The 25,133-nt window shown below is 22.0% G+C and overlaps 1 protein-coding gene across 3 annotated transcripts in view; it reads left to right on the top strand.

Moving 5' to 3' along the window:
* The first annotated feature begins 1,520 nt into the window (after positions 1-1,520).
* LOC122512455 (putative uncharacterized protein DDB_G0282133) overlaps positions 1,521-25,133 on the top strand; it is a 112,752-nt gene continuing 89,139 nt past the window's right edge. For all 3 annotated transcript variants that reach the window (XM_043628289.1, XM_043628290.1, XM_043628291.1), the window contains exons 1-2: positions 1,521-1,847; positions 24,580-24,672. The gene's annotated coding sequence lies outside the window, so the exon portion shown is untranslated. The remainder of the gene's footprint in view (positions 1,848-24,579; positions 24,673-25,133) is intronic.

Here is a 25,133-nt window from a genome sequence, read left to right on the forward strand (position 1 = left end):
TTTTCATAAATAATAAAATAGAATTTTTTCGAGGAATTCAATTATTATTTTCATAAAATATAATTTAAAATTCTAGAAAATAATAATTGAATTAAAATGATGAAAATAATTTTGATGAAGTTACAGTAATAAATATTTTTATAATATAAAATAATGATTTTATCTCTCGGTCATCATTAATTATTATTATAAAACATGAAGAAATCGATCACTCCGAGTCTTCGACTCGGAGCAATCGATATCTTCATGTTTTATAACAATATACTTTTATAAATTGTTTAATTTAAAAAAGGTTTGAATTTGAAATTTTTAAATGTCTTAATTTCTGTGGAAATCATGTTTCAAAAATAAGATCAAAAATAGGAATTGTGGAAATATTTTTCTTCATTCTCTAAAACAAAATAATAATTTTGTTCAAAAAATTGTGATTCATAAATAAAAATAATGCAAAATGAATAAATTTTCTATTTCTTAATCACAGTTGTTTAACAATTTTTTAATTTTGTTTAGAAGTAAAGAACGAAAATCTCCATAGTTTCAATTTGACAAAACATAATATTTAACAAAATTTTAGTCTTCTAATGAAAAGCATTGAAAAAAACTTTGATGATTTCTATTTGTCATTACAATTTTGAATTAATTATAAAATAAAAATAATTAGAACATAATAATATAATATACAATCTATCCAAAGATAACAAAAAAAATGTATAAACTAAAGACAACTTTAGACTGTGAGGGACAGAAAAATGGAATGAATGAAAGAACATTCAAATTATTATAGTTAATTAATTAATTAATTAATTAATAGTTAATTAATTAATTAATTAATTAATAGTTAATTAATTAATTAATTAATTAATTAATTAATTAATTAATTAATTAATTAATAGTTAATCGATTAATTAAATATTTTTAATTAATCAATTAATCGTTTATTTGAATGAAATAAATTTTTTTCAATAGTTAAAAATATAATGGTGTACCTTCCCTTAGAAAAATTCTATTAAAAACATTTTTTACAAAAAAAAAATATCTTCAATTAAAGAGATACGATTGTATTCATTTAGTATTAAAATGAAGATATATTCGGCTGCCTTTAAAACTATCCCAGAAAATCCACACCGCAGTCGCAATTCCAAGTGATTAATTTGAAGAATTTTCGATGGAGAGATGGCTATTCAACGAAAAGTGAGATGAGGAGGAGAGAAAAACGAAATTCTTAAAACAGCGGGGGATGAATTTTGCCATTTCATGAAGATGGAAAGACATAAGACAGACAGTAAGGAAGCTAAGACGCTTCCAAGTCGGCGAATAGAAGTAAATGAGGTATTTGAAGGTATGGGGGGACAGGGAGATGGAGAAGGGAGAAGGAATTGTTAGGGCAAAGGATGAATTCCCTGAATGAGAGTGAGAAAGAGGGATCGAGTAGGGGGAGTTGGGTGATGGGTGTCCGCGAGTTCAGCGCACGGCATGAGGTTTGTACGCCGGTACATTGGTTCGTCAGTGAGTGCCGCGACTCCTTCGCGCCGTGTCCTGAGTCCTTGTTGTGATTCTCAAAAACGCGTTTAACCCTCGTGCTTTTTGCACGTTCACCAATTCCCATATGTCAAAGTATCAACAACAAATTTCCACGTGCATTGTTTTATAATTCAAACTTGTTTTCCTCTTTTTTTCAAAACCAAAAAAGAAAAAAAAATTTTAAATCAAAAACAACATTAATTTTCCAAAGAAAAAAAAATTTTTGTTTTTTTTCTCTCATCTTTAAATTGCGAATCCTCGTGCATGTCACCACCGTAAATTTCATCATTCCCGGAAGTGCCTGAAAGGCGCCTCGACTTTCCGTGGTACGTACCCTTCAAGTGTTTTTTTTATGTTTTATATTGCTACTTTTCACTGAAAAGTGCAGAGTGTATGTGTGTTAAAAACGCAAGCTTCTGGCAGATTGCAGCTTTCATCAAGTGGAATAAAAATAAAAGAGAACGTATTTCCTCAAAAAAATAAAATATAAAGGGAAAAGGAGAAAAAAAATTAACAAATGACAAATTCTCTTTCCGAAGAGATTAGAAGGAAAGTAGTTTATGGAATAAAAAATATTTGTAAAGAAAATTTAAGGGACAGAAAATTCTTATTCGGTAATTGGGTAATTAATTGTTTTTGATGATTAAATGTATTAAAAACTTTATAATTTGTATTGTAAATATTACAATCGGTATCAAAAACTTTACAATTTGTATTGTAAATATTACAATCGGTATCAAAAACTTTACAATTTGTATTGTAAATATTACAATCGGTATCAAAAATTTTACAATTTGTATTGTAAATATTACAGTTTGTATTGTAAATATTGCAAGCTGCATTATAAATATTGCAATTTGTATTGTAAATATTTAGTTTATATTGTAAATATTTCAATTTGTATTGTAAGTATTGCAATCTGCATTGTAAATATTACAATCTGTATTGTAAATATTGCAATTTGTATTGTAAAGATTTATATTTGTATTGTAAAGATTTAAATTTGTATTGTTAGTCTCACAATTTTTATTTTATTCTCTAAATTTGAATTACTAAAAAGTTACGGATGAAATGGTAAAAAGTCGTCCACCAATTAATTTAGTAATAATTTTACTTGCATTTAGTGAAATCTCGCTAATTGTTAGTTGGATTTTACTAATTTTTTAATGGAATTCTACTAACAATTAGTAAAACTATTTTTTTTAAAGTCGATAAAACAATTTCACTAATTAATTTAGTCAATTAGAGGATTATCAATTACTACAATTTTAATAATTCAGATTTAGAAACGAAAAATTACAAACTGATCTCTAAATATGAATTAGTAGAAACTTACTAATAAAATGAAGAAATGTCATTCACCAAATGATTTAGTAATAATTTTACAAGCAAACAGCGAAACTTTATTAATTGATTGTAGAATTTTACTAAAAGTTAGTAGAACTGTTTTACTAAATAAGTCGATAAAAAAGTTCCACTAATTCATTTAGTGAGTTAGATGACTATTAATTAGGAAAATTCTACTACAAAACTAATATAATTATACTAATAATTACTCATATTTTACTAATGAAAAAGGAAACAAATCGTCCATGAAAATAACTAACAATTAGTAAAATTTTACTATTTTACAATTAGTATTGTAAATATTACAATTCGTAAAGAAATTAATATGCAATTGGTACAGTAAACAATACAATCCGCATTGTAAATATTTTAGTCTGTATTGTAAATTTTACAATCGGTATTGTGAATATTACAATTTGCATTTTAAATACTGTAATAAGTATTGTAAATATTATAATTCGTATTATAATTATTATAAAAGGTTTTTTTGAATATTACAAATTGTAATTCAATTACTACAATCGGTATTGCAAACACTACAATTTACATGGTAGATTTTTCAATTTATAGTATCAATACTACAATTTGCATTCACAGTTTTTCTAAGGATATCAAATTGAGACAAAAAATTAATCAAAAGTTTTGCGAAGCAACGTTTTGATTCGTTTTTTGTCTCAATTTAAAATCCTTAGAAAAACTGTGTTGTAAATATTACAATTTCTGTTCTAAATACATTGCAGTTTGTATTGCAATTATTACGATCAGTATTGTAAATATTAGAATTGGTACTATAATTATTATTTCAAGTATTGTAAATATTAGCATTGGTATTGTAATTACTGCAATTAGTATTGATAATAATACAATCTGTCTTGTAAATATTTAAATCGTATTGCAAATTTTACTATCTGTATTGCATACACTACAGTCTATTTAGTAATTATTACAATTTGTATAGTAAATGTTACAATTTGTATAGTATTTATTTAAATGGTCGAATATTCTAATATTTCTCATTGATAAGAACAATTTAAATTATTTTTTCTTAATATGAAATTTCGTGTTAGTACTAAAACTTTAAACAGAATGAAAGAGTATCGCTTTCTTCAAGAAAAATTATCTTCTGATAAAACTTTGGGTATTAAGAATAAATTTCTAATTAAGGGTTACTTGCTTGAGTTTGGCACAATTTTTTAACCTAGTAATTTCCTATTCTCAGAGTACTTTGCGAAGTAAACCTGGGAAAGAATGCCTTAGACATTTATGGAATTTTTAACTAAATTTCAACATTTCGTTAAAAAAATTTTAATGAAAAAAAGTTTTTAAACTAATTCATTATGAGAAAATATTTCATTTAATCTTACTCTTCCAATCATAATGATTTCAATAATGCAAAAACAATTTCCATTACAAATTTTCATTAGAAATGTTATTTATAATGTCGATCAAACTTGTTTGTTTCTTTTTTTAAATTTTTATTTATTGAAAATTGAAAAAATAATGTTGAAAATTGAAAATATTAAAAATAATTAAAATGTTGTTTAACATACAAAATAGAAAACAAATTGTTTAAATATAACAAACAATAGTAAAAGAGAATATAATAAACTTCGTAAACAATAAAATAAAAAATTTGTATACCGTGAATGAAACAAAAGGAATGCAATTATTAAAAGTTAATTAGAAACATTGTGTTAAACATTCCGATGACATAATTTTTCAATTTAATATATAATGTTTCAGTGAATTTCTATACGAATCAAATTTTCTAAGCAGATGCATTGTAAGGGTAGAAGCCGTGCACTTTCTTTAATGTGAAACACATATTTCACAGTCGATTATACCTGAAGCTAATTTAAATAATTGCATCTAGAATAATACCTAATTTCATTGCGAAATAGAATTCTATTTCTATATCTATTTTAATTTTTCTATTCATTCTTTATAAAAAATTATTTTAGAAAAAGTAATTATAAAATATTTCCCACACATAATATTTATTTAGAGTCGTAAATAGAGATCAAATTTTTCATAAATAAAATTTGTTGCCTTTGAATAAAAACCCTCTCGGAGATAAATGTATAATAATTATTATTCATATCGTTGGAAGCTTATCTTTATTATTTTCTATTTTTATTTATTTAGCAAAATAATGCTTTTCTTTATTATTTTCAATTTATATTTATTTAACAAAATTATGCTTTTCTTTATTATTATTTTTTATTTATTTATTTAATCAGCGAAATAATAAATGTGGAAATTAATTAAATGAAAGTGAAAAAGAATGAAAACTATCATAATGGAAATTTATATAAGTCGACAATTGAAAAATCCCACTCTCTAAATTTTAATTAGTAAAAATGTTTACTAATTTGAAATAGTGACTGAATTTTTGCTATTGAATTAGTAAATTTTACCAATAATTAATTAGTAGAAATTACTATTTTTACTATTTTAAAATAGTAGTAGAAAAATTTTAAAAAATTAAATTTAGAAATTTCTACTAATTTATTAATAAAATTTACTAATTCAAAAGCAAAAAGTCGGTCACTAATTTAAATTAGTAAAAATTGTTACTTCAAATTTAGAGAGTAGACTTTGTTTTTTTTTTAGTTTTTCAATTCATTATACTTTATGAAGCATTGTAATATATCATTGAAAAATATTTTATATTTTTCCTAATTACTCTAAGTATATCTTTCTAACAAGTGAAAGTCACAGCAAATCAGATAGGAAGATGATTTTTTTTTTTGGGAGTAAGAAAATCTGTTGAATGCATTAAACTTAATAAATTTCTTCTACAATTATACGCGAAATTGTTACTAATTTTTCACGTTGAATTATAAATCAAGATTAAATTTTAATCCTAACAGAAAATAGAAGGAAAAATCCGGATAAAATTACATTCATCATCAAACATTTTTTTTTTTGAACGAGAAACAAGATTTTATCAATAATTCACATTTTAAAATTTTTGTATGACTTTAAACAGAAATTTTTTTTCCCGTCAGTGCGTTCAAATTTCAATTATTCATTTTTGTTCCGCCATTCAATTTCAATCTCACAATGAAATTTTTTTACGAATCCTATACAAATACTGAAAAGTATAAAAATACATATTTTCACTAGTTTTAAAGAAAAAAGGGATTACAAAAGAAATTTCTCAAATAACAATAGAAAATGTTGAAAAAAAGTTATTAAAATAAAAATATGTAATCTACACTTTTCAGTGTATTTTTAAAATTAAATGAATTTTAACGAAGGTCCATGTCTAATTGTCTAAACTGTAACAACCACCATAACCGACCTGTCGTATGCACAAGTAGTTTGATGAACACTCATGGGTCAATGGGTCAGAAAACCTCGATTCACATACAAGTTCGGAAGTCCTGAACATATGTTTTCCTTAATTAAACTCCATTAAAGTAATACATACTCTTCTTCATTTTTGTTTAATTACTTTCTATAGTATTTTAATTATTTTTTCCCAATTTACTGCATTTCCTTCAGTTTTAATTTATTCTTAACTTAATTAAATTAATTAATTAATTTAATTTAATTTATTCTTCTTCTATTGGAATATTTTTTTTCCTAGTTAAGAAAAGAAAATAATTAAAGTACAACTGCAAGGAAAAAAATATTCTTTTAAATAAAAAAAATTAAATAACTTGAAATGAAGTAACGAAACAAGAAAGAAAAAGCGACACTAAAACTAAGACAAATGGAAAAAAAGGAGAGAAAAAAAACATCAAAATAGAAATAAAAATATAAAATTCTAATTAGAAAAAAGAGCTATAATTCAAGTTGCAATGCACCTCTAAAGTAAAGATTTGGGAAAACAACTGATTGTGCGGCAATATCCTCATCCTGACTATAACCAACAACTTCTTCTCTCTATATAAAGTAGACGCAATACAACTTGATTATAATGCGAATAAAATATATTGTTGAGGTTCTTTAACATACGAGATAGACTAGAATTCTTAGGCCGAAGGAATAAAATTTACTATTAGAAATTATTAATCAGGATTGCCAACAAAAATTTGGTTTTCTCCCTTTATTTTTTGTTGATTTTCAGACAAAATTTTAACTTTTTCCATCATTCAAAAAAATACTAAAGATCAATCTAAAAATAATTTCATACAAAAATGTTTTTAAAACATTTTTATCTGTGAATATTTTTAAAATTTTAAATAATTTAAAATCAATTATATTTAAATATATTATTTAAATGTTTTTTTACATAAATATTTAATCTATTATTATTTTTCCATAGAAAAATTGAGATTTTCAAAAATTTCAGAATTCAAAACTCTTGAAACATACAAATTGATACTGTGTAACTTCTCCAAAATTATTTTCAAGATTTCAATTATTTTCTAGAATTTTTGACTAAAATTCTTTTCTAATTCATTTGTTTTTAATCATTTTTTTTTCAAAATCATTTTCAACTTCCACAATTCAATTATTTTCTAAAATTTTCAACTACAATTCTTTTCTAAATCAATTATTTTTAATAATGTTTCTCCAAAATGATTCTTACGATATCAATTCAATTAATTTTTTGAATGTTTAACGAAAAATTTTTTCTAATTCCATTATTTTTTTGAAGTTTTAACTGAAATTCTTTTCAAAATCAATTATTTTTAATAATTTTTCTCCATAATTATTGTCAAGATTCACAATTCAATTATTTTTCAGGAATTTTTATCAAAAATTCTTTTCTAATTTAATTATTTTTAAAAATTCTTCTCCAAAATTATAAAAGATTTCAATTCAATTATTCCTCAGAACTTTTAACTAAAATTTCTTCACAATTCAATTATTTTTAATTATTCTCTCTAAAATTATTTTCACGACATCAATTCAATTACTTTTTTCAAGTTTTAACTAAAATAATTTTTTTCTGAATCAATTATTTTTAATCATTTTTCTCCATAATTATTGTCAACATTCACAATTCAATTATTTTTCAGGAATTTTTACCTAAAATTCTTTTCTAATTCAATTATTTTTAATAACTTTTCTTCCAAAATTGTTTTCAAAATTTCAATATCAATTATTTTCGAGAATTTTGAAATAAAATTTCTTGAAAAATTAATTATTTTTTATAACTTTTTCCGAAAATTATTTTCTAGAATTTTTAAATAATTTTTGAAAAAGTTCTTTGAAAATCCAATTATTTAAAGAAAAAAATTAAGTTCACTAAAAATAATTCTCAAAACCACTTGCTTACAATCCAGTTGTAAGAAATTTCGATTATTTGAAAATTTTTCAATTAAATGTATATTCAAAAATTCAACTAATTTCAAAAAAATTGAAATAAAAATTTTTCAAAAACTAACTTCTTGTGAATTTTTATTTAAAATTTTATTTAAACTTTAAATTTTCTTAAATTTCAAATTGAAACCTTTCAAGTTCAATTATTTATAAAAATTGTAAACGCAACTCATAAAATTCAATTATTTGAGGATTTTTGAAGTAAAATTATTTGTTAAAAAATTTATAAGTAATAATTTTATTACAGTTATTTAAGAATTAAATTAATTAAAAATTTATAATAAAATTGTTGTCAAAAAAACATAGAAAAAATTAAAGGTTTTATATTCAAATTGAAGACAATTTCAAAGTTTGTAGACAAACAAAAAAAATTCAAGAAGAATTTAATATTTTTAATATTAAATATTCATAGATGCTGAGATTTATAATTTTCTTACGAATTCTAAAAATTTAATACTTTTTCAGTACTTTGCTTAAAATTCCCTGACCAGTGACATTCTTATTAATAAAACAAAAATCATTTTTATTGCGAGGAATTTCGAATTTTTCAAAAGAATGCAAAATATCGCAATTTAAAATATTTTATATAAACTGTCTTGAAATGTAATCTAGTGTGACTTCTCACAAAAGGAGCAATCATATACATATACACATATATAAAGGTGTAAAACATTTTTCTCCTCTGGTATTGAAATGGAACATTTTTCTCTTCAAGAAGGAAAATATCCTTTCTGTTCTTCTGCTTTGCATAGAAAGTGGTTTCTTTACTTTTTCCGGTCAAGGAAAATTAGGCAATTAATTTGCAGAAAAATGGACAACGTACTTTTTTTTATTCCATACTAATTGCCTCTTTATAGAGGTGGATTTCAAGAAACTAGATTTGTACTTCAAAAATTAAATTTCGACCCAAAAGCATTTTTTTATTCAATAATGTACGTTTTCGGAAAAAATCTATTTTTTTTTTAAATCTATCAGAAATATTTTCTCCTTTTCGAAAAAAAGTAATTTTTCGCTCTCAAAGTAGGGATTTTCTCAACCAAACAAATTTTTTATATAAAAAGAGAAAGAATTTAAATTTAAAGAAACAAAGAAACAACAAATAGAATAAACAATGAAACAGTTAACAAAAAAGCAAACAATGTTTTTTTTATTGTTGAAAAATAATGCAACTAGTTATAGAAATAAAATAAATTGAACAAAAGAGAGAAAAAAAAGAAAGGAAAGAAAAAAGAAAGGAAAGAAAAAAGAAAGAGAGAAAAACCAAGAAATAAAGAAGAAAAGAAACAAGAAGAAACAAGAAAGGGAGAAAAAGAAAAAGAAAGAGAGAAAAACCAAGAAAGAGGGAAGAAAAGAAAAAGAAGAAACAAGAAAGGGAGAAAAAAAGAAAGAAAGGAAAAAAGAGAGGGAGAAAAAAGAAAAAAAAAGAAAGAGAAAAAAAACTAAAGAAACAATGAAGCAAAAAATAGTATGTGCATCTAGGGAGGAAAATAGTGATTTTCCTCCCTAGGTGCAAAATATACTATTTCCTCTCCCATAAAGAAATTTATTTATCCAAGTGTAACGAGGTAAAAAAATCAATAAAGATTATTATATATATACAGTTCTTGGTGAACGTGTCAAATGGTAAAGCCAATTTGTCGCATGTCCGGAAAAATTCTAACGGAAAAACTCTATTCTGCTCGTCGATATTATCGATCATCAAACATTTATCAAGATTCAATGACGATGCATGAATTCGAAATAAAAAATTTTTTTTTTACTTCTGGTGAAGAAATACTGCAAATAATATTCACCATAACTACATATACGTACTGTAAATCACAAAACGAATTTTCTTCATATTAAAAGGCAAAGAGTGAAAGAGAAAGAATCAAAAACTATTCAAGGAAGAATATTACGCAACATGTTAACTAAGATATCTTACTTCCTTTTTTCACACTTGCAAACAAAAAAAACGAGATTGTAGAAATCAAGTTATTTCGCGAATTCTCTCGCGAGTTGACAATGGCGACAAATTTCACACGCTTCGCCGTAATATAATTATGAATTCCCTTTTTACAAGTCTGATTCTAGCAGTATAAGGAATATTTCTGTATAATATTCTTCTTATCGATTCATTTTATTTCCTTTCATTTAATAGAAAATATTTTTATTTTATTTTATTTTATTTTTTTATTAATTTAATTCTATTCTTTTATTAATAATTGAAGATCCCAATCAAAGAACCGGAAATAATTTTTTCAAGATAAAAATCATTGTCAAATAAATCAAAAACTACAAAATTTTAAAGCAATTTTTTTTTTGAGAAACTTTTACGTAATTTTTATATAAATACGAAATGCTTACTAGGAATTCAAATTTTGAATTCCTTTTTAATTTACAAGGGGAGAATTTTGAGTTTAAAAAAATTATAATCAGTTCTTTGATTATACCTTCAATTTTATTCTTTTATTTTATTAATAAGGAATAAAAAAAATTACATTTACAAAAAAAATAAAGATATAATAAAAAAAATTAGTCGCTGCTTTACTAGAAAATTTACTGTAATTTTTTAAATTTTATTATCATTTTGAGTTTTCTACTTCAAAGTAATAAACCACAATAATTAATTTAATAAAAAAAAAAAATTTTATAGAAAATACAGTTAATAATTATAAAAAAATATTTCAGATAAGAAAATAATTTTTTTATAACTATTTATAATTATTTATAATTATTTTTAATTATTGTTTACAATTATTTTTCTCTATTCCTTTAATTATTGCCTTTCCGTAAAGAATAGAATTTATTAAACATTTATATCGACATTGAGAAAAATATTATCACGGTTTAAATTTCACATTATTCTCCTATAAGTCCTATATATGGAGAGGAAAAAAATGAAAATCTTAAAAACTCTTTTTATTTGAAAGTAAAATTTATTCCATAGAGCCTCATACGTGAGCCATTCTTGAAATATGGGCCCATTGATTTCTTATCAATATTCTGCAGATTGCTATCCATTCATTTCTCATGCAGTCTTCGAATATGGTGAAGTTCCGTTTTATTTCCGTTTTGGCAACATCTTGATTCTCGCTGCATAAGACTTTTAAAATATTTTTCTCTCTTATGTGCACATATTGTATAATAAAGCGCTTCAAATAATAATAATAATAATTAAATAACCAGAATAATCATAATCTTAATTATTATTATAAAAACTTTGACATAAAATAAAACTAAAATTTAAATAATTATTATTATTAAAAAATTTTTTAATTTGAAGGAGGAAACAATAATATTATTTTTATTATTATTAGGTATTAATATTTGATTTTACAAAAATTTATAATAATAATAATAATTATTATTATTATAAACAAAAATAATGTTTATATCGTGTATAATCATTATAAAGTGTTATAAAATAACAGAGCTTTATTTCTTTTTGTAAGAAATTTTTTTCCACCTACTTTTTCATCTCTATTAATTTTATTAAGTCTGCGGAAATGCTTACGGAGAAAAAAGTATTAAAAGTTTTCCCCTGAGAGTATACACATAGTATGGCAATATGTAGCGTGAAAATTTATAGCTTTTAACGAAATGAATCGCTTGACCCATTAATATAAAAAAAGAACCTCTCGTGTCAAACTACAACAACGTTTATGTGTTAAAAAAATGTACAAAACTATTTTCTTTAAAATACGACGACTAACTTTTTTTTGTTCTTTACAAATTGAAATAAAAAAAAATCTCTTACAAATTTGCCAAACACAATCAAATTTTTTTCGATTTGTCAACTAACTTATACATGATTTTAATCGAAGATTTATTCAAGTCAAATGTAAAGTCAGACAAAATCGGAAATTTAATCATCAACTGCGAAAAAAACTTAAATCCAATTTACCACCCTTTATGTATTTAAATAAATAAATAATTATATTTTTTATGAATAAAAATTAATTTTATTTTATTACAAATAAAAAATAATTTTATTCTGTTATAAATAAAAAATAATTTTATTCTGTTTTAAATAAAAAATAATTTTATTCTATTTTAAATAAAAAATAATTTTATTCTTTTATAAATAAAAAATCATTTTGTTCTTTTATAAATAAAAAATAATAATAAATAAAAATAATATAAATATAAAAATAAATAATAAATGAAAAACTCATATATGTAACTAAATAAAATACTCAAATCTGATTTAACAAAAAAGGCAAATTTAATAAAAGAAAAAAAAATCGGATGAAAAATAAAAAATTCAAATATAAAATCAAATGAAAAATCTAGTTGAATAAAATTTGTCTGACCAAACGACATTTTTTCTACTTCTTCAGTACATTGGCAAGACTCAATAATATCTATAAAATTCGCTTCAAAAGAACTTTTCCTGAAAGTTGAAATTTAATAGCATTACGTTTCTCCATATTTTTCAATAATGACTTATATCTATTATTATAATTATCTATAAAAATTTAGTTAATAAAAAACAAAATAGAAATTTTTGACTAAGGGAAAATTAATTAAAAATAATAATTAAAAATTTAATAAGAAAATAAAATAATAATAATAATTACTGTACTTGCTCTTTAAATTTGAATTGGTAAAAATGTTTACTAATTTAAATTATTGACTAATTTTTTTAGTATTGAATTAGTAAATTTTACTGCTAAAATAAGTAGAAATTACTATTTATTGAAAAAATTTAATAATTAAAAAGCAAAAAATCAATTACTAAATCTAATTTGGTAAACATTTTTACTAATTCAAATTAAGCGATGAGTGAAAGTAGAAATTTTGTAATATTATGTTTCTTTATATTTTTTAACCATAAAGCATAAAGCATTAAGCATAAAGCATAAAATACAGTTAATTAAAATAGAAAAAAAGCTTTTTATTATAAAATACACCCAGAGAAAAATTTTATTTAAACCAAATATAATTTATTTGAATTAAATAAACATTTACTTGTCTCAGAGTCTACTAAATTATTTATTTGTTTTAAATAAAACTTTTATTCGACTCGAAAATAAAACTTTTATTTCAACCAAATAGAATTTATTTGAAACAAAAAAAAAGTCCAGTTTGCTCTGAGTAAAATATATCTTTTTACTGGTTGTAGAATTAATTAAAAATAAAAATAATATTTAATAATTAATAAAAAAAGAAATTAATAATAATAACTACTTTACTTGAAAGTAAAATTTAATATTATTGCGTTTCTTTGTATTGTTTTATTTTATTATTTTCTGTGTCTGTTTCTGCAGTTTTAAATTTTTAACTTATTTTAATTTATTAATTTTCTTTAAAATTGTAGTTAATGAAAAAAAAAACTTTTTAAATAAAATATAATTAATTTTCAATAAGTAATAATAATTAATAATAATTAATTTTCAATAAGTAAAAGTTAAATTAACAATATTTCTCAAGAATTTCTAAACTGGCAAAAAATTAACTCGAATATTTAAGAGTGATATATCTCTTGAATTATATATTTATATAAATTATCATCGTATTACGCCATTAAATAACCGAAGTTCGAGACTGCAAGAAAAAAAAGCTCTTCCGAAAGAACTTGTACCACAGTTTCCTTTAAAAGCTTCTCATAAATACTCTTTGGATATGCCTTGGCTTCTACATATAATAGCTATATTCCTTTAGCCGCAGCGAATTCTTATCTCTCGGCATGAATTTTCCATCCTTCATTTTTCAAAGTTTGACTATTTTCAAAAAGTTTTGTTGTCACCGTGTACCAAACGATATTACATAACGTCAATCTATTAATCATTTATAAACGACAGAGATTTTTTTCAAATTTTTTTTTTTTTTTGAGAAGGAGAAAATTTTTCTTATACTTTTCTTTCTGCGTCAGTTTTGAGTTTTTAACTTTTATAAAAGTTACTTTTCTTTTACTATCTGTTCTATTTGGTAATTTTTTTTTTTTAGAATTTTTGTCTCTTGTTCGTTTTTCTTTAATTTCTTTACTCCTGCTGACAAAAATGTACATAACTTATTTTTCTTTCCGTCTTGGAGGAAAATTCATTTTTGTTTTTTATGATGCAAGTTCCCTTATATAGGAGGAGATTTTCATTCATAAACTGTCGGACATAATAGTGTCAAACAAATTTTTGAATGTACATGGCATCGTTCTTGAAATTCAATTTAACTTCCACTCTCCTCTCTCATAGAGCGCATGCAAGGTGGATTCAGCAGCAATTTTCATGGGTATTGCGTTTAGTGCTTTTACGAGTTATCGCTGGTTAAAACTAACTTAAATCTGTAAAGTTACTTTCGTTATACACTTTCTCACTTTGCCTTAGAAATCCTGCGATTCGAAACATTTTTCACCCTCCTCTTTGCATATCTATATATAGCTACTGTAAATATTAACTCACCCTCGGTGTGTAATTTATTTTCTCACGGGGTGATTCTTCAGAAAGTGACATTTTTGATGTCTCGATTAATTTCATAAAATCTACTCTCAAATAATTATTAACCACTAGCAACAATTCGCGATTTTTTTAGGATAACATTGGCAATTTTAAAAATAATAGAATTTAAAAATTTGTAATTCAAATTTTTGTTGAAAACATTAAAAAAAATACAATTTTGGAAAAATTACGAATAAATGCAGAAATTCAATTATTTTCAAAAGTGATAAAATTCTTCTCATAAAATTCAATTATCTTTCAAATTAAAAAAAAAATTCTCGTAAAAATCCCAATTATCTTTATAAATAACAAAATTCTTCTCCAAAGTACAATTATTTTCAAATCAATTTCAAATTCCCAAAAATAGTAAGCAAACATTTAATTATTTTCATAAATAATAAAAATTTCTCAGGAATTCAATTATTTACAAATTTTTTATAAATTCCTTCGCAATAATTCAATTATTTTTATAAATAATAAAATTTTTTTAAGGAATTCAATTATTTTCATAAAAAATAATTAAATATTGTAGAAAATAATAATTTATTTGAAATGATGAAAATAATTTTGAAAAAGTTACTGTAATAATATTCTTATAATATAAAACAATGATTTTATCACTCGGTCATCTTTAATTATTATAAGTTATTGAATTTAAAAAGATTTTAATTTGAAATTTTTAATTCTTATGGAAAAATAATATTGATTAAATATTTATTTAAAAAAAAAGTTATTGATGTTTTCGAAAAATTTTACAATTCAAGAAATTCGTACAAAATAAATGTAACAGAACATTTTTTTGAGTAAAATTTTTTCCTCTATTTTCTAAAAATTCAAAAAGTTTCAATTTCATTTTCAATTCAAATTTGTAATTGACAAATAGAATTTAAAGAAATTCTATTCCAATTGTATTGAAAATAATTGAATTTTTCCAAAGAATTTTATAATAGTTTTTAAAAATAATCAAATTTTTCCCGAAGAATTTTATAACTTATGAAAATAATTGAATTCTCACTTAGAAAAAAATTTTGTTATTTATAAAAATAATTAAATTCCAGACAAGAATTTTATTATTTATAAATGTAATTGAATTTCTGCGATAAGTTTTATTTATGAAAATAATTGAATTTCTAACAAGAATTTTATTATTTAGAAAAATAATTGAATCCCTGTAATAATTTTATTTTTTATAAAAATAATTGAATTATAATGCGAAGAAGTTTATAAAAAAAATTTAAAAAATTTTTAAAAATTTTTGAACATAATTGAATTTTTGGGAAGAATTTGATTACTTTTGAAAATAATTGAATTTCTACAATCATTTGAAACTTCTCTAAAATTTTTCAAATTATATCGTACAATTTACGAAATTTTCGTCCTTTTTTAATCAAATTACGGAATTTACGGACCTTTTTTTCAGAAAAACTGACATTTACGGATTTGAATCAAACATTTAGGAAATTGTCTACATTACAAAGATCGGACAACAATAACGTTGATAATAAATATCCTGAATAAAAATTTAAAAACTTGTTACTTATTACCCCACTTTTAGGATAATTTGTCCATTATTGAGTTCCATTTTGAAAATGGAGAAAAAAATACGACATTACGTAATATTTGAATTTGAAAGAAGAATTTAAAGTCTATTTCACGCAGAAAGCTCTCTGGAATGCAGATGAAATATATAAACTCATTTTAAAACGAAACAAAATGAAGATTACAGTCTTAAATAATAGTTGAGATTCGTTTTTAGATTGTATTATGCAAGAATAGCCGTAATTTTTGTGACGAAATACGGTGGATTTATCTTCTATTATATATGCTATTTTTACGCCAAATAAGAACAGTGACGATTTTCACTCTTTAGTGCGGTATTTCCTTTTGTGTGCGGAAAAAAAATTGTTATTTCGTGGTTTTGCCTTTTTAGCATAAACACTAAAGTTTATTCCTTCGCAGAAAGAAAGAGAGAAAAAAAAACTTCTTTCAAAATTATTTTCACTGAGAAAAATAAATATTTACTTGTAAAATATAATTTCCATCAAAAGTGTTCAAAAGAAAATAAATAAAAATATTAAACCAATTTAAAAAATAATTTTTTGAAAATGTTGATGTTTGCGTAAAAAAAATTGGAAAATTGATGGAAAATTTTGTGTGAATAGTAAAAATTTTCTAGGTCAAATTAAGATTTACTACATATGTCATTTCGAGGAAATAGAAAAAAAATTCTACTTTATCTTAATTTTGTGCGATTTTCACAACGAGAGTAAAGCCATAGGAGCGATAAAGAGGACAGTTTTTGGATAAGAGGAGAGAAAAACGGTTTCCAATGTGCGATACGGAAGAGTCCTTTTACCCGCAAGAAAAATACGACAGAGCAGAACGATTTTAAAAGAGAGAAAAGATAACTATCGACTCTATAAAGAAAAACCTTCTTCTTAACGTCATCATTATCGTTATCGCAAATCAATTCGAACAAACTTATTCCCCGATAGCGTATTTTCCTCCCGCAAGTTTTGCAATCTTGCCACAAACTTGTCGGGAAGAAAAATGTTCCTATCTGAATTATTTCACCACAAAAAAAAAGAAAAAAATAGAAAAATTACGAAATTATCCAGAAATTATATTTGCACCTACTAGAACTAATTTACTACTACTTTTTTCTATTTTTGAGAATTTGTACTAGTTTAAATTCGCTAATAGTTGGAATAAAAAAATTATTCTCAATAATTTAAATAAAATTCTTAGCAACAATTCAAAAGATTTTAATAAATCTCTTTCAAACGGTTCAATTGTTTCCAAACATTTTTCGAAAACCAATTATTTCCAAAACCTACTATTTTAATAAAAATTTTCCCAAAAAGAATACAATTATTTGAAAAAATGTAATAATGTTCTTCGCAAAAAGTCAATTATTTATGCAAATAATAGGTAAAATTCTTCTCAGGAATTCAATAATTATTAAAAATTTGAATAAATTTTATTGAAAAAATTCAATTATTTTAGTTATGAAAATAATTGAAAAATTTTGTAATAATGAAAATTTTGTAAACTTCTATTCAAAATAATTGAATTTTTTATAGATTTCTTTGTAAACATTCAATTATTTTCATAAATAATAACATTTTTATAAAAATTTTATTATTTAAAATACAATTTTTATAAAATTTATCGAAAAAAACCAAAATTAATTAAAAAGATTTTTAAAAAATTCTGCTCAAGAATTCAATTATTATTATAAATAATAAAATTCTTCTCAGGAATTCAATTATTTTGAGAAAGTATCGTTTAGACACAAAAAAAATATTTGTTTCTTTCTAATAAAAAATATATTAAAATTATTTAAAAATTTGTAAAAATTTGTATTTAAAAAATTTGAATAAACTTTGTTGAAAAAATTCAATTATATTCATAACTAAAACAATTGAAAATTTGCGTATAATAATTAAAATTTTCTAATTTTCTATTCAAAATAACTGAATTTTAAAAATTTTTTTTATAAAATTCTTTGCAAACATTCAATTATTATCATAAATAATAAAATTTCTATAGGATTTCTATATTTATTTCAAATACAATTTTCATAAAATTTATCGAAAAAATCAATTAATTAAAAATATTTTCATAAAATTCTTCCCGAGAATTCAATTACTATTATAAATAATAGAATTCTTCTCAGGAATTCGATTATTTTTGAAAAATTTAATAAATTTCGTTGCAAAAATTTAATTATTTTCATAACTAAAATAATTGAAAATTTTTGAAATATTTGGAATTTCCTAAAATTATATTGAAAATAATTGAATCGTGAATTTTGGAAAGGGCTGAACTTTAAAAAATTTTTAGAATTGAGCCCTTTTAAAAAATCACGATTCAATTGAATTTTTTAAAAAATTATTTTATTTCAAAATTCTAAAAAATAATTTAATTTTAGAATAATTGCAGTTGTAATTTTTAGAAATAATTCAATTTAAAATGTATATTAAAGTTATTGGAAAAATAAATATATTTATTTGTGAAAAAACAAAAACGTAAATAAAAATAAGTATTTAATTATTAATTTAACAAAAATTATAGAATTTTCGAATAATTTAATTTAGAAATTCGGAAAAAGTGTGGTTTTTGAAAAATTGTAATTAAAATTTTTGTGAATATAGTTGAATTTCCGAAAATAGTGTTCGGGAATATTTTTCCAAATAGACATTTGGAAATTTTTATCACTGCATTAAAATAAATTTTTTATACAGAATTTTATTCTTTTTTTTTACTTTCAAAAATTATTTTTAAATATAAAAGTATTTTTGAAATTTTCTAACTGAAAATTTGGAAAATAATTGAATTTTACAAAAATTTAAAATATAGCAATAGAAGTTATTACACTCAGTAAACAATATATTTGAATCAAACATAATCTTTATCTTTGTTATAAAGTCAGACAAAAATTATTTTTAAATTAGACATAATAATTTTGATTCATTACATAATAAGTTTGATTCAATAAAAATTACGTTGAATTCAATTATTAAATAGATATGTTTAATTCAAATATATTTTTTTGATTGGCTACATTCTTTTATTAAAAAAAATTTTTTCTCGGTGTACCAGGATTATATTCTTTTTGGAAATCAAGAAAATTCGTAATCAAATGGTGAAAACCTTAAATAAAATAAATACTTTTTTTGCACATTAAATCGACTGAAACGTATATTTTTAGTCGTCAAATTTAATTATTTCAATAACTTCTATTTTTTTACTAATTCTTTTCATTCAGCTACTTTTCTTTTTTTCAATTAATTAACGAGTGCGAAGCCTAAAATTACAAATATTATTTCTTTTTTTCATCGAAATTTTGAAATTGAAAAGAAAATAGAAAAGTGAAAGAGCCTTTTTATTTTCATTCTTTTAGGATTAAAATGGCAAATTTTCCTATTTATGCGATATTAAACGCGCGCTTGAAATAGTCCAGAAGCGATTACATTATATATCCCTACCTAACTATATATATACAGTCGTCTTTCCATTGACTCAAATCAGATTGCAGGTTTTCCGTGAAGATATAGTCGACGTAATTCGCATAAGCGAATGGCGTTCACCATTCACTTATACTATATCCACTGTAGTTGGAGATTTGTGTTGCACATGCAGATTAAAGAAGTTCAAGGATCTTTTCATCGTTACTGCGAGATTAATCCCCACTTTGAATTTCATTCACATGTACACATTCAAGGGCCTTTATATATACATATATATTGAAGAGAGTGAGAGAGAATATGTATTACATATATTATTCGAGAATCAATGATAATCTTCGGTACAAAAAATATATATATATATATGCGATCAGAATGTAAAAAATTCCAATCCTTTATATATTAAAAACGAGAAGAAACGAAAATTTTTTTCAAGAGACGATTTTTCGATATATTTAATATTTGAAACCATGTCTTTGAATAAAATAATGTACCTACATATTGGGTGATTTTTCTAAAAATGCTACTTTCGAAATTCAATTTTTTTATTTTTTTTTAATTATATGGTTTTTTCTATTGAAACTACTTAATTATTCATAATTAAGAGTAAGAATTTAAGTTGCGAATACTTAATTCTTAAAAATATTAAAGTATTTTCTTCTTTGAAAAAGATTGACTTTGTTCCATTTTATTATTCTTATTTGATTCGCGAATTTTTCTATAAAAAAATACGAAGAAGAAGAATTGTAATAAAATCCTTCGCAGAAATTTAATTCTTTTCAAAAATAGTAAAATTCTTCTTAGGAATACAATTATTTTCAGTAATAATAAAACTCAATGCAGAAATTCAATTATTTTTCATACAAATTTAATCGAATTTTTCGGAAAATGTAATTATTCTTAAAAATTTTATTAAAAATCGTCGAAAGAATTCAATTATTTAAAAATATGATGATAAAATTCTTTATGAGAATTGAATTTTAAAAAACATTCAATTGTTCAAAAATTATTTATTTTTGTATTTAAATAATTTAATTCTAGTAGAATTTTCTAATAAAAATTGATTTAAAATGAATTACAGTTAAAATTTCAGATAACAATTGAATATATTAAAAGCAATATAGCGTGAATTTTTATAAATAATTGAATTGTGAAATTCATTGTTTTCAAAAAGTTTAATTGAAATTATTTATATTTGAAGTTTTTATTTTTTAATAGGTACATATTTAATTGAAGAATTTACAAATAATTGAAATTCCCAAAAATAGTACGCAAACATTCAATTATTTTCATAAATAATAAAAATTTCTCAGAATTTCAATTATTTACAAATATTTTATAAATTCCTTCGCAATAATTCAATTATTTTTATAAATAATAAACTTTTTTTAAGGAATTCTATTATTTTCATAACAAAATAATTAAAAATTGTAGAAAATAATAATTGATTTGAAATGATAAAAATAATTTTGAAAAAATTACTGTAATAATATTCTTATAAAATATAAAACAATGATTTTATCACTCGGTCATCTTTAATTATTATAAAACATTATTATAAGTTATTGAATTTAAAAAGATTTTAATTTGAAATTTTTGATATTTTTAATTCCCATGGAAAAATAATATTGATTAAATATTTATTTAAAAAAAAAGTTATTCATGTTTTTGAAAACTTTTGCAATTAAAAAAATTCGTACAAAATACATGTAACAGAACATTTTTTTGAGTAAAATTTTTTCCTCTATTTTCTAAAAATTTAAAAAGTTTTAATTTCATTTTCAATTAAAAATTTGTAATCCCTGTAATAATTTTATTTTTTATAAAAATAATTGAATTATAATGCGAAGAAATTTATAAAAAAATTTTAAATAATTGAATTTTTGTGAAATTTTTATTATTTCATGAAAATAATTGAAATTTTGCCAAGAATTTTATTAAAATTTTTTTAAATAATTGAATTCTTTTGGAAAATTGAATTTCTGACAAGAATTTTATTAGTTTTGAAAATAATTGAATTTCTGTAATAATTTGTAACATCTCCAAAATTTTTGTGGATTTTAAATTAAATCCCTGTAATAATTTTATTGTTTATAAAAATAATTGAATTATAATGCGAAGAAATTTGTAAAGAAAATATAAATAATTGAATTTTTGTGAAATTTTTATTATTTTATGAAAATAATTCAATGTTTGCGTAGAATATTATTAAAAATTTGTTAAACAATTGAATTCTTTTGGAAAAGTTTTTTAAAATAATAGATATATTAAAAATCATTAAATTGAGGAAAATTTTTCAAAGTAATTGAAATTTTGCAAAGAATTTTATTAAAATTTTTTAAAATAATTGTATTTCGGAGAAGAATTTCATTATTTATAAAGATAATTGAAATTTTTAAGAGAATTTTTAAAAATTTTTGAACATAATTGAATTTCTGCAAAGAATTTTATTACTTTTGAAAATAATTGAACTTCTGCAATCATTTAAAACTTCTCTAAAAATTTTCAAATTATATCGTACAATTTACGAAATTTTCGTCCTTTTTTAATTAAATTACGGAATTTACGGACCTTTTTTCAGAAAAAATGAAGTAGTAAAATTCTTCTTAGAAATTCAATTATTTTCAGTAATAATAAAACTCAATGCAGAAATTCAATTATTTTTCATACAAATATAATCGAATTTTTCGGAAAATTTTATTAAAAACCGTCTAAAGAATTCAGTTATTTAAAAATGTGATGATAAAATTCTTTATGAGAATTGAATTTTAAAAAACATTCAATTGTTCAATAAATTATTTATTTTTGTATTTAAATAATTTAATTCTAGTAGAATTTTCTAATAAAAATTGATTTTAAAATTAATTTCAGTTAAAATTTCAGATAACAATTGAATATATTAAAAGCAATATAGCTTGAATTTTTATAAATAATTGAATATTTTCAATAAATGGATTTTGAAAATTGTCGAAGAACTTTTTCGAAAATTAATTGATTTAAAGAAAAATTTTAGAGAAAAATTCCTAAAAATAACAATTGAATATTGAAATATAATTTTGAAGAAGTACAATATTCTTATTAAATATAAAATAATGATTTTATCATTTTTCCATCTTTAATTATTATAAAACATGAAGAAACCGATCACTCCGAGTCGAAGACTCAGAGTAATCGATATCATCATGTTTTATTAGTTACGAAAAAATTTAATTTATTCTTTTAAGTAAAATGTTTTCTTTTTTTCTTTTTGGTCCGTATTTTTAAATACTTTTACTGGTTCGAGCCAGTGATAACAAAACCTTTTAAATTTTTAATTAAAATATTTTTTATTCATAATTATAATAAAATATTATTATTGTAATAAATTTTCTTTTGTAGAAAATGATTTTTTTAAATATATTTTTATGAAATGATTCTATTCTTCGTACTTTATTAGAAGTTTGTATCGAGAAGAGGAATCAGAATGTTATTAAAATTATTGTGTTATTTTGTTTTCAGTAGGCTATTGTAAATAAGTTGAAAGTGTACCAAGAGATGTAATCGAGCACTCTAGTTGAATACCTGTTGGCTAGTTTGAATGAAAAAAAATAACAGCTAAATTAGCATGATACAAGAGATTATTTATGCAGCTTTGCGAACATATACGAGTGTTATTACATACATCAAGTCTTTTTTGATGAAATTCTACATTCCTCGGGCAACTTCCATTGTTCCCGTTATCAAGAGCCAACAAAAAACTTCTTCTCATATATATTCACATTTATAAATATGTGAAATTAAAAAAAAAATTAATTTTTGTTACCACATATTCACGTAATCAAATTGAGAAATTCGCTTTTATAGTAAATTTTAAAATTTTTTGTTTTTCAGTTTTTAATTTTTAATCCTCAATTTTTAATTCGTAATTCGTAAATTGTAAATTGTAAATTGTAATTTTTAATTTTTAATTTTTAATTAATATTTTTTCTACTTTATTATTAAATGTGGCAAATTTTGCATTTTCCCTTAAAAAAAAAAATTAACGAGCCAATTACAATTTTACAAATTGAAATGTGTATTCCTGCTAAATTAATAATGTGTCCCTTTTCGTTCGATGTTATTTTCCAAATTCACGTGATTTATTTCTATTTAAAACTCTCGCGATTCTGAATAAAGCATTTTGATTGGTGAAATTCGCCGAGGAAATCAATGATATTGAAGAGAGAAACTGGGGTGATATTTTTTTGTCTGAAATATTGAAAAATGTCTATATTATTCAATCGACCTGAAACTATTCGAATTTATATTTCGGAATGAAAAATAAACTTCAAAAATCAATTTTTGATTAATATTAAACTTTTTTTCTCTTTTGTCTCAAATTTCCAACTATAAACTACAATAGTCAGCTAATTGGCCCTTATTGTAAAAATTTTTTCTTTTACAAAGAATGAAAAAATCGATAAATTCTTTTTCATTCTTCAATTTAATCAAAGCTGCAAACTCTTATTATATACACCATAAAACTTTATTTCAAACGATCCAAGTTAATTATGCTTCTATGTAATTAAAACTTTAGAGAAAACTTTTTTTTCCCAGTCAGTGCTGTGCGGAAAATGCTTTATTTCCCTTGAAAAGTCCAAATGATACACACAATAATCTGGATGACCGAATTTAATCCATGCTAATTCAGTCCACTCCCAAGCACCCTCGGAGAAAAATACACAATTACTTTTTATTTAGGCAATGAAATTACGTCAACTAATTGTTATCATTCCTTTATATTTTCATTTTTCCCCCCTTTCTTTTTATGCGAAAATATAAAGAAAAATTACGCATCCACTTTTTTTTTATTATTCCAATAAAAAAGCGCAAAAGTCATCCTAATTTTGTTCCAAAGATAAAAAGTTGAAGAATATAAAAACTCCCATGCAGTTGATATTTTTCACAAAAAAACACAATTTCAAAATTCTCTCTATACTTTCCTAAATCTTATTATACGAATAAAAAAATAATTGTTTTTTTATCAAAATTCCTGAAAATAAGATTTTTTCGGTTTTTTTTTCCAGATATCAAGTGCCATCAAATTCAGAAAAGATCGAATCTGAATAGAGCGGTTGGAATCCACGAGAAAAATCTCGTGGAAACGAGTGATCGAGTTGGTAAGTCATCAAAAAAAAAAAAAAATCCCTATATCCTTGATTCACGTACATTTCAATCGTAATGGGCTTTTTATCTAATAAAAAAAGAATTTTCAAGAGAATTCGCATTCATGTATTTTTATTGTAATTCATCATGAAAAAATGCAGAATACCCATTTTTTTCAATATTGAAAAAATAAACAATATTGCTAAAAAAAAAACTTTCTCATAAATTAAATAAAATATTGAAAAAATACAAAATATTTCAGTTTGATAATAAAAGACCCATTTTTTTTTATTGATTTATTAATTACATTACTTCAATCCCATCAAAATAAATATGGTTAAAAAATTTGTTCTAAAAATAAAAAATTCTATGCAAAAACTTTAAAAAAACATTTTATATATAAAAAATTTATGTAAAAATTTTATATAAAAATATTTTATTTTATTTGATATCAAACATTTTATATAAAAATTTG

This window comes from Leptopilina heterotoma, unplaced genomic scaffold, assembly GCF_015476425.1.
Source record: "Leptopilina heterotoma isolate Lh14 unplaced genomic scaffold, ASM1547642v1 Lhet_99, whole genome shotgun sequence".
Taxonomy (NCBI): Eukaryota; Metazoa; Arthropoda; class Insecta; order Hymenoptera; family Figitidae; genus Leptopilina; species Leptopilina heterotoma.